General features: G+C 48.3%; 1 pseudogene; it reads left to right on the forward strand.

Annotated features, from left to right (window-relative positions):
* The first annotated feature begins 4,288 nt into the window (after positions 1–4,288).
* LOC129713626 (60S ribosomal protein L35a-like) overlaps positions 4,289–7,466 on the forward strand; it is a 9,707-nt pseudogene continuing 6,529 nt past the window's right edge.

The following is a 7,466-nucleotide window of genomic DNA, read 5'->3' on the forward strand; positions in this document are numbered from 1 at the left end:
AGATGCAGCACAGAACGCCACAGGAGATCCTTCTTCCCTGTGGCTATCAAACTCTACAATTCCTCCCCCTTCTGTCGTGGGGTAGACTGAGACTGAGTGACTCCCCTCCCCACCGCCCCCAATCTTTGCACATCCCCAATCCTTTCCACCCGTTCATTTTTCATGTATCTTGCTGAGTTTTATGACTGTTGGCAGATCAATTTCCCTCCTGGGATAAACAATGTTCTATCGTATCTTCTGCTATTGTAGGGGAAAGTACCTGAGGAGGGGGTGATTTAGGTGGGGAGGGATGTGAACTAAGGAGGTGGGAGTGGTCCCTGCAGAATGCGGATAGGGGTGGAGATGGGTAGATGTGTGGTGGCCTCTCCCTGTTCATGTTTAATTAGTTAATAAATCCTAAAGAAGGGTTCTTCCGACCCAAAAGGTCACCCATCCTTACAGATGCTGCCTGACCTGCTGAGTTACTCCAGCACTTTTAGTTTAGTTTAGAGATACAGCGCGAAAACAGGCCCTTCGGCCCATCAGGTCGACGCCGACCAGCGATCCCCGCACATTAACATTATCCTACACCCACTAGGGACAATTTTTACATTTACACCAAGCCAATTAATCTACAAACCTGCACGTCTTTGGAGTGTGGGAGGAAACCGAAGATCTTGGAGAAAACCCACGCGGGTCCCGGGGAGGACGTACAAACTCCGTACAGACAGCACCCGTGGTCAGGATCGAACTGGGCTGCAAGCACTGTAAGGCGGGAACTCGACCGCTGCGCCACCGTGACCATCTTCGCTATAAACCAGCAACAGCAGTTGGTTCCTACACATGATCTCAATTAGATCTGGATAAATAAGGACCTAAACTCAGAAGTGTGTCAGGTTTTATTTGAGAATCCGGTAGGCGGCGCGACTCTCGTCAGCAGCGGCCTCTGCAGCCCGTCCGCGTTTTTATTATTTTTTGTCTATGTTTCTATGTAGTTTTTGTTATTTTTTGTTGGGTGTGTGTGGGTGTGTGGGGGTGGGGTGGGAGGGAGGGGGTAACTTTTAAATCTCTCCCTGCACGGGAGACCCGACCTTTTCTTGTCGGGTCTCCGTTGTCGTTGGGGCTGCAACAAGGAGCGGCCTCCAACAGGAGAAGAACGGGGACTCTGGTGCCGACGACTCACCTCACCGTCGCGGGGCTGGCCGAGTCCAGAGCGGGTGGAGCGGTGGTGGAGCGCTGCTGCTGCTGCGGCCCAACCTCCGGAGATTCGGAGGCTGCAACTGCGGGTCTGGCGGACGGCGGCACCGGGAGCCCGCGGGTCCCTGGAGGGAGACCGCTTTTTAGGGCTCTCGCAACGGCGACTTCTCCCGCCCGAGTTGCGGGGTCGAAGAGCTCCTGGAGCGGGGCCTGACATCACCGCCCCACGCGGCTTGGAATGGCTGCGGGACTCTGCGAGAGCACGCCGGGGGCTCTAACACCAAGACCCGGTGTGCGACCTCGCACCACCCGGCGTGGCTTTAATGGCCGCGGGACAATCGCCATCACCAGCCGGGGGCTTTGACTTTGACTGACATCGGGGGGGGGGGAGAGTGCAGTGGAGAGATAAGTTTTTTTGGCCTTTCATCACAGCGATGTGATGGATGTTTATGTAAATTATGTTGTGTCTTGGGTCTATTTGTTTGTTATGTATGGCTGCAGAAACGGCATTTCGTTTGGACCTCAAGGGGTCCAAATGACAATTAAATTGAATCTTGAATCTTGAATCTTGAGAATCGCTAACACTGGGTTTAATATCTGCACACATTCAAAATTGACAACTATTGAATAATTTGATTCAGCAATTCGGGACATCTGAGGCAATGCTACTGTTCTGAAACATTTCTGATTGAAGAAGCAAGAACAAGGAAGGCTTTGGAAGTTACAAGGGATAAATATTTGAATCTTTCTGATCTGTGCCACAGAATGATATATCAGATAGTGCATTCACCGCACTGGAGCCATTGAAAAAGCAACATGAAACCCCCTGGAAACACTACAAAATGTCGACCATATTTTGTCCATTTAATTTCAAAATCCTAAATCCATGCGTTGTTCTGCAAAGAGCTTTGTCAAAGTTCAGCGTAGACACAAGGAACTGTGATCCGTTATTATTGTCAAATTGGATGTATTAATTGATACTCAAACATCACTGTGCCGCCTCTGTCGAGTTGCTGCCTCACAGCGCCAGAGACCCGGGTTTGATCCTGACCTCGCACGCTGTCTGTGTGGAGTCTGTACGTTCTCCCTGTGACCGCGTGGGTTTACTTCGGGTGCTCAGGTTTTCTCCCACATCCCAAAGACGTGCGGGTTTATAGGTTAATTAGCCCTCTGTACAGGGAGCGAATGAGAAAGTGGAATAACATGGAACTAGTGTGAAGGGGTGATCGATGGTTAGCATGGACTCGGTGGGCCGAAGGGCCTGTTTCAATGCTGCATCTTTCAATGGATCAATCAATGTCTTCCTAAAATGACAAATTATCTACGTGGGTCCTATTGCTAAGGCACAAAGGATTTATTTTTAAAGAAGATGACATGGCAACTACAAGAGGCAGAAACAGCAGCCTAGTTTTGAAAACCTAGAGATTTATTTGGAGATATCATATGACACAGCATGGTGTCAGTTTGAATTTAACACTTCAAGAGACCTGGACTTAACTCATTCAGTTCTCTTTATCCTGTAAAACAAATGACTGGCAAATCTTGACTGGTATGACAAGTCCATTCAGTTTAGTTTAGTTTAGAGATACAGCGGGGAAACAGGCCCATCGGCCCACCGAGTCCAAGACAACCAGTGATCACCGCATATTAACACACAAACATCCATCACAGTAAGGAGGTGTTTGGAGATTCACTGTGATGGATGTTTGTGTGGAATTGTGTTAATTGTGTGTTGGTTTTTTTTGCTGTTATTATGATTGCAGGGAACAAAATGTGATTCAAACCTTTGTTTGTTTGAATGACAATAAAGGCATTCTAATTCTAATTAACACTTCCCTGCACATTGTATGGACAATTTACAATTATACCAAGCTAATTAACCTACAAACCTGGGTAGACAAAAGTGCTGGAGAAACTCAGCGGGTGCAGCAGCATCTATGGAGCGAAGGAAATAGGCAACGTTTCGGGCCGAAACCCTTCTTCAGACTTATGGAGGGGAGAAAGGAAAAAGGAAGAGGAGGAGCCCGAGGGCTGAGGGAGAGCTGACAAGGGGAGGAGACAGCAAGGGCTACCAGAAATTTCGATGTTTATGCCGCTAGGGTGCAGACTGCCCAAGCCTCTTCCTTTTTTCTTTTCTTCTCCCCCTCCCCCTCCCCATCCTACATCCGTCTGAAGAATGGTTTTGGCCAAAAACGTTGCCTATTTCCTTCGCTCCATAGATGCTGCTGCACCCGCTGAGTTTCTCCAGCATTTTTTTGTCTACCTTCAATTTTCCAGCATCTGCAGTTCCTTCTTAAGCAACCTACAAATCTGTACGTCTTTGGACTGTAGTAGCAAACTGGAGATCCAGGAGAAAATACATGTGGTCACGGGGAGAACGTACAAACTCTGTAAAGACAGGGCCCGTAGTCAGGATCGAACCCGGGTATCTGCGGTAAGGCAGCAACTCTCCCACTGCGCCACCATGCCACCCTTTCTGGGGGAACAGTAGAAAGTTTTACAGGGAAATCAAAACCGAACTTTGACAAAAACACACAAAGTGCTGGAGTAATTCAGCGGGTGAGGCAGCATCTCTGGAGAACGTGGATAGGTGATGTTTCAGATGAGTCGGTACTTTTCAGACTGATTGCAGTGGGGGAGAGGAAGCTGGAGAAAGCTGAGTTACTCCAGCACTTTGTGGGGTTTTTTCTGCTCAAAATTCCAGCATCTGCAGTTCCTTGGGTCTAATCTGAACCTTGGTAAAACTGTTTGCCTGGTTTTAGGATTTTGAAATGAAAGAATAGGGAAACAACTAGACAACATTTTGTAATGTTTCCAGGAGGTTTCTGGTCTGATGGTAACTTGGATCTAATGGGGAATATTTGCTTTTGAGGGGGTAAGGAGACATTAAAGATGGTAAAGTATTTGTAGAACTCCTGAATTAGATGCTTGGGTGAGTGACACTTGACCAGAGTAGGGAAATCGAGGAGCAGAGGTGAAGGGGAAAAGATTGAATGGGAATCCGAGGGGTAAACTTTCTACAAAAAGGGTGGTGGGTGGATGGAACAAGCTGCCAGAGGAGGTCGTTGAGGCTGGGACTATCCCAAAGTTTAAGAAACAGTCAGACAGGATATGGACCAAGTGCAGGCAGGTGGGACTAGTGTAGCAGGGACATTGTTGGCCGGTGTGGGCAAGTTGGGCCGAAGGGCCTGTTTCCACACCGTATCACTCTATGACTGTGACCCGACTGACTCCGGAAAGAGAATTCTTGCTTAAAATATACGTTGATTTGCTCATCCTTCGTGTAAAACTGAGCAAATAACACATTGTGAAACTGCCGTCTGTATCCTTGATAACAAGGTTAAAAACCACAGTGGGAATCAACAAGGTACATTCACACAGGGTGTAGGAAGGAACTGCAGATGCTGGTTTACCCTGAAGATAAGACACAAAATGCTGGAGTAACTCAGCGGGACAGGCAGCATCTCTGGAGAGAAGGAATGGATGATTTTTCGGGTCAAGACCCTTCTTCAGACTGTCAGGGGAGAGAGAGAGACTAGAGATGTGGAAGGGTAAGGTGTGAAAACGACAGATCAAAGCAGACGATGATACGGAAATACACAAAAAAGCTGGAGAAACTCAGCGGGTGCGGCAGCTTCTATGGAGCGAATGAAATCGGCAAAGTTTCAGGCCGAAACCCTTCTTCAGAAATGTTAGGATTCACCGCACTCATTCCTGGCGAATGACAACACAAAGTGCTGGAGCAACTCAGCGGGCTGTACCTTTCAATACCTCTAGTTTCCCTCTCCTCTGACTCACTCTGAAGATGGGTCTTGGCACAAAACGTCACCTATTCCTTTTCCCATGTTCCTAAGTTCTAGGAGCAGAATCCGGCCATTTAGCCCATCAAGTGGGCGGTGCGGTGGTGCAGCGGGTAGAGCTGCTTCTTCACAGCATCAGAGACCTGGGTTCGATCCTGACTACAGGCGCTGTCTGTACGGAGTTTGTACGTTCTCCCCGTGACCAGGGCGGGTTTTCTCCGGATGCTCCGGTTTCCGTCCACGCTCCAAAGACACACGGGTTTTGTAGGCTAACTGGCTTGGCATTATTGTAAACGTTGCCTATCTCCTTCGCTCCATGGATGCTGCTGCACCCGCTGAGTTTCTCCAGCATTTTTGTGTACCTTCGATTTTCCAGCATCTGCGGTTCCTTCTTAAACATAATTGTAAATTGGCTCCAGTGTGTGTTGGACAGTGGTAATGTGCGGGGGATTGCCGGTCGGCACAGACTCGGTGGGCCGAAGGGCCTGTTTCCACGCTGTATCTCTAAACTAAGCTAAAACTAAACTCAAAGGGGAAAAATCGCATGCCAGTTCTCCGGCTGGCCCAACAATGTACATAGGATGCACACTAGCTGGTTTAATAATGCAATCCAAACACAATTTGCAGAAAAGGCAGGAGGGATATGTACCTAAGTGCAGAATCGAGGAACATTTAGCATAATTAACAGATTAGCAAGCCTTACCTCGAGTGTAAATTAAGGTTGTTAATTAAAGCTCGCATAGTCCATCACACACGCTAAGATCCTCCCAATAGTCGGATGTTAGGTCCAGCTCTGAAACTTCCTCTCATCACTCCGAATCCCTGTAGATATCTCCTGACTAGAACTGAAAACATTGCACTTGTATAGGGGCGGTACTGAGACGCAGGGATAGAGCTGCTGCCTCACAGTGCCAGAGACCCAGGTTCGATCCTGACTACCTGCTCTGTCTGTTCAAAGGTGTTTATGTAGTACAGCTTTCATAACCTTTGTCACGTTGCAGTTTCCACAGGAGATGGAGGAAGAAATGTGTGCACAATGGGATGGGGGAGCAGAGGAAAGAGGGGGAGCGGGCAGACCCAGATTAGATTCTGACAACGCGTGCTGTCTGTATGGAGTTTGCACGTTCTCCCTGGGAACGCTTGGGTTTTCTCCTGGTACTATTTAAGAATAAGGAATAAGCCATTTTGAACGGAGACGAGGAAACACTTTTTCTCACAGAGAGTGGTGAGTCTGTGGAATTCTCTGCCTCAGAGGGCGGTGGGGGCAGGTTCTCTGGATGCTTTCAAGAGAGAGCAAGATAGGGCTCTGAAAAATAGTGGAGTCGGGGGATATGGGGAAAAGGCAGGAATGGGGTACTGATTGGGTATGATCAGCCATGATCACAGTGAATGGCGGTGCTGGCTCGAAGGGCCGAATGGCCTACTCCTGCACCGATTGCCTATTGTCTATTGTCTAATGTCTACTCCAGTTTCCTCCCACACTCCAAAGACATGCAGGTTTGTAGGTTGACACAAAATGCTGGAGTAACTCAGTGGGACAGGCAGCATCTCTGGAGAAAAGGAATAGGGGACATTTTGGGTCGAGACCATTCAGTCTGAAAAAGTGTCTAGACCCAAAGCATCACCTATTCCTTTTCTCCAGGGAAGCTGCCTGTCCCACTGAGTTACTCCAGCATTTTGTGCCTATCTTCAGAATAAACCAGCATCTGCAGTTCCTACCACAGGTTCGTAGGTTAAATGACCCCTGTGAATTGCCCCTAGTGTACAGGGAGTGGATGAGTAAGTGGGATAACGTCAAACTGGTTTTACGGGCTATCGATGGCTGGCATGGACTCGGTGGGCCGAATGGCCTGTTTCCACATTGTGCCTTTGAACATAAAGGAAGGCAATGTGAGGAACCAGACATGAATCCACAACTCACTGTGAATCGCTGATGATGATACAGTTCTGGGCACCATGTTATGGGAAAGATGTTGTCAAGCTGGAAAGGGTACAGAGAAGATTTACGAGGATGTTGCCGGGGGCTCGAGGGTCTGAGCTACAGGGAGAGGTTGAGTCGGCTGGGACTCTATTCCTTGGAGCGCAGGATGATGAGGGGTGATCTTACAGAGGTGTATAAAATCATGAGAGGAATAGATCGGGTAGATGTTCAGAGTCTCTTGCCCAGAGTAGGGGAATCAAGAACCCGATGACATAGGTATAAGGTGAAGAGGAAAATATTTAAAAGGAATCTGAGGGCTTCACGCAAAGGGCGGCAGGTGTATGGGATAAGTTTTCTCTGGAACGCCGGAGGTTGAGGAGAGACAGGATAGAAGTCCACATGCTGGATGTTCTGCAGCACACCTGACCCAGGTAAACATAGAAACACAGAAACATAGAAAATAGGTGCAGGAGTTGGCCATTCGGCCCTTCGAGCCTGCACCGCCATTCAATATGATCATGACGGATCATCCAACTCAGTATCCTGTACCTGCCTTCTCTCCATACCCC

The sequence above is a fragment of the Leucoraja erinacea genome, chromosome 36 (assembly GCF_028641065.1).
Source record: "Leucoraja erinacea ecotype New England chromosome 36, Leri_hhj_1, whole genome shotgun sequence".
NCBI classification, from domain to species: Eukaryota; Metazoa; Chordata; class Chondrichthyes; order Rajiformes; family Rajidae; genus Leucoraja; species Leucoraja erinaceus.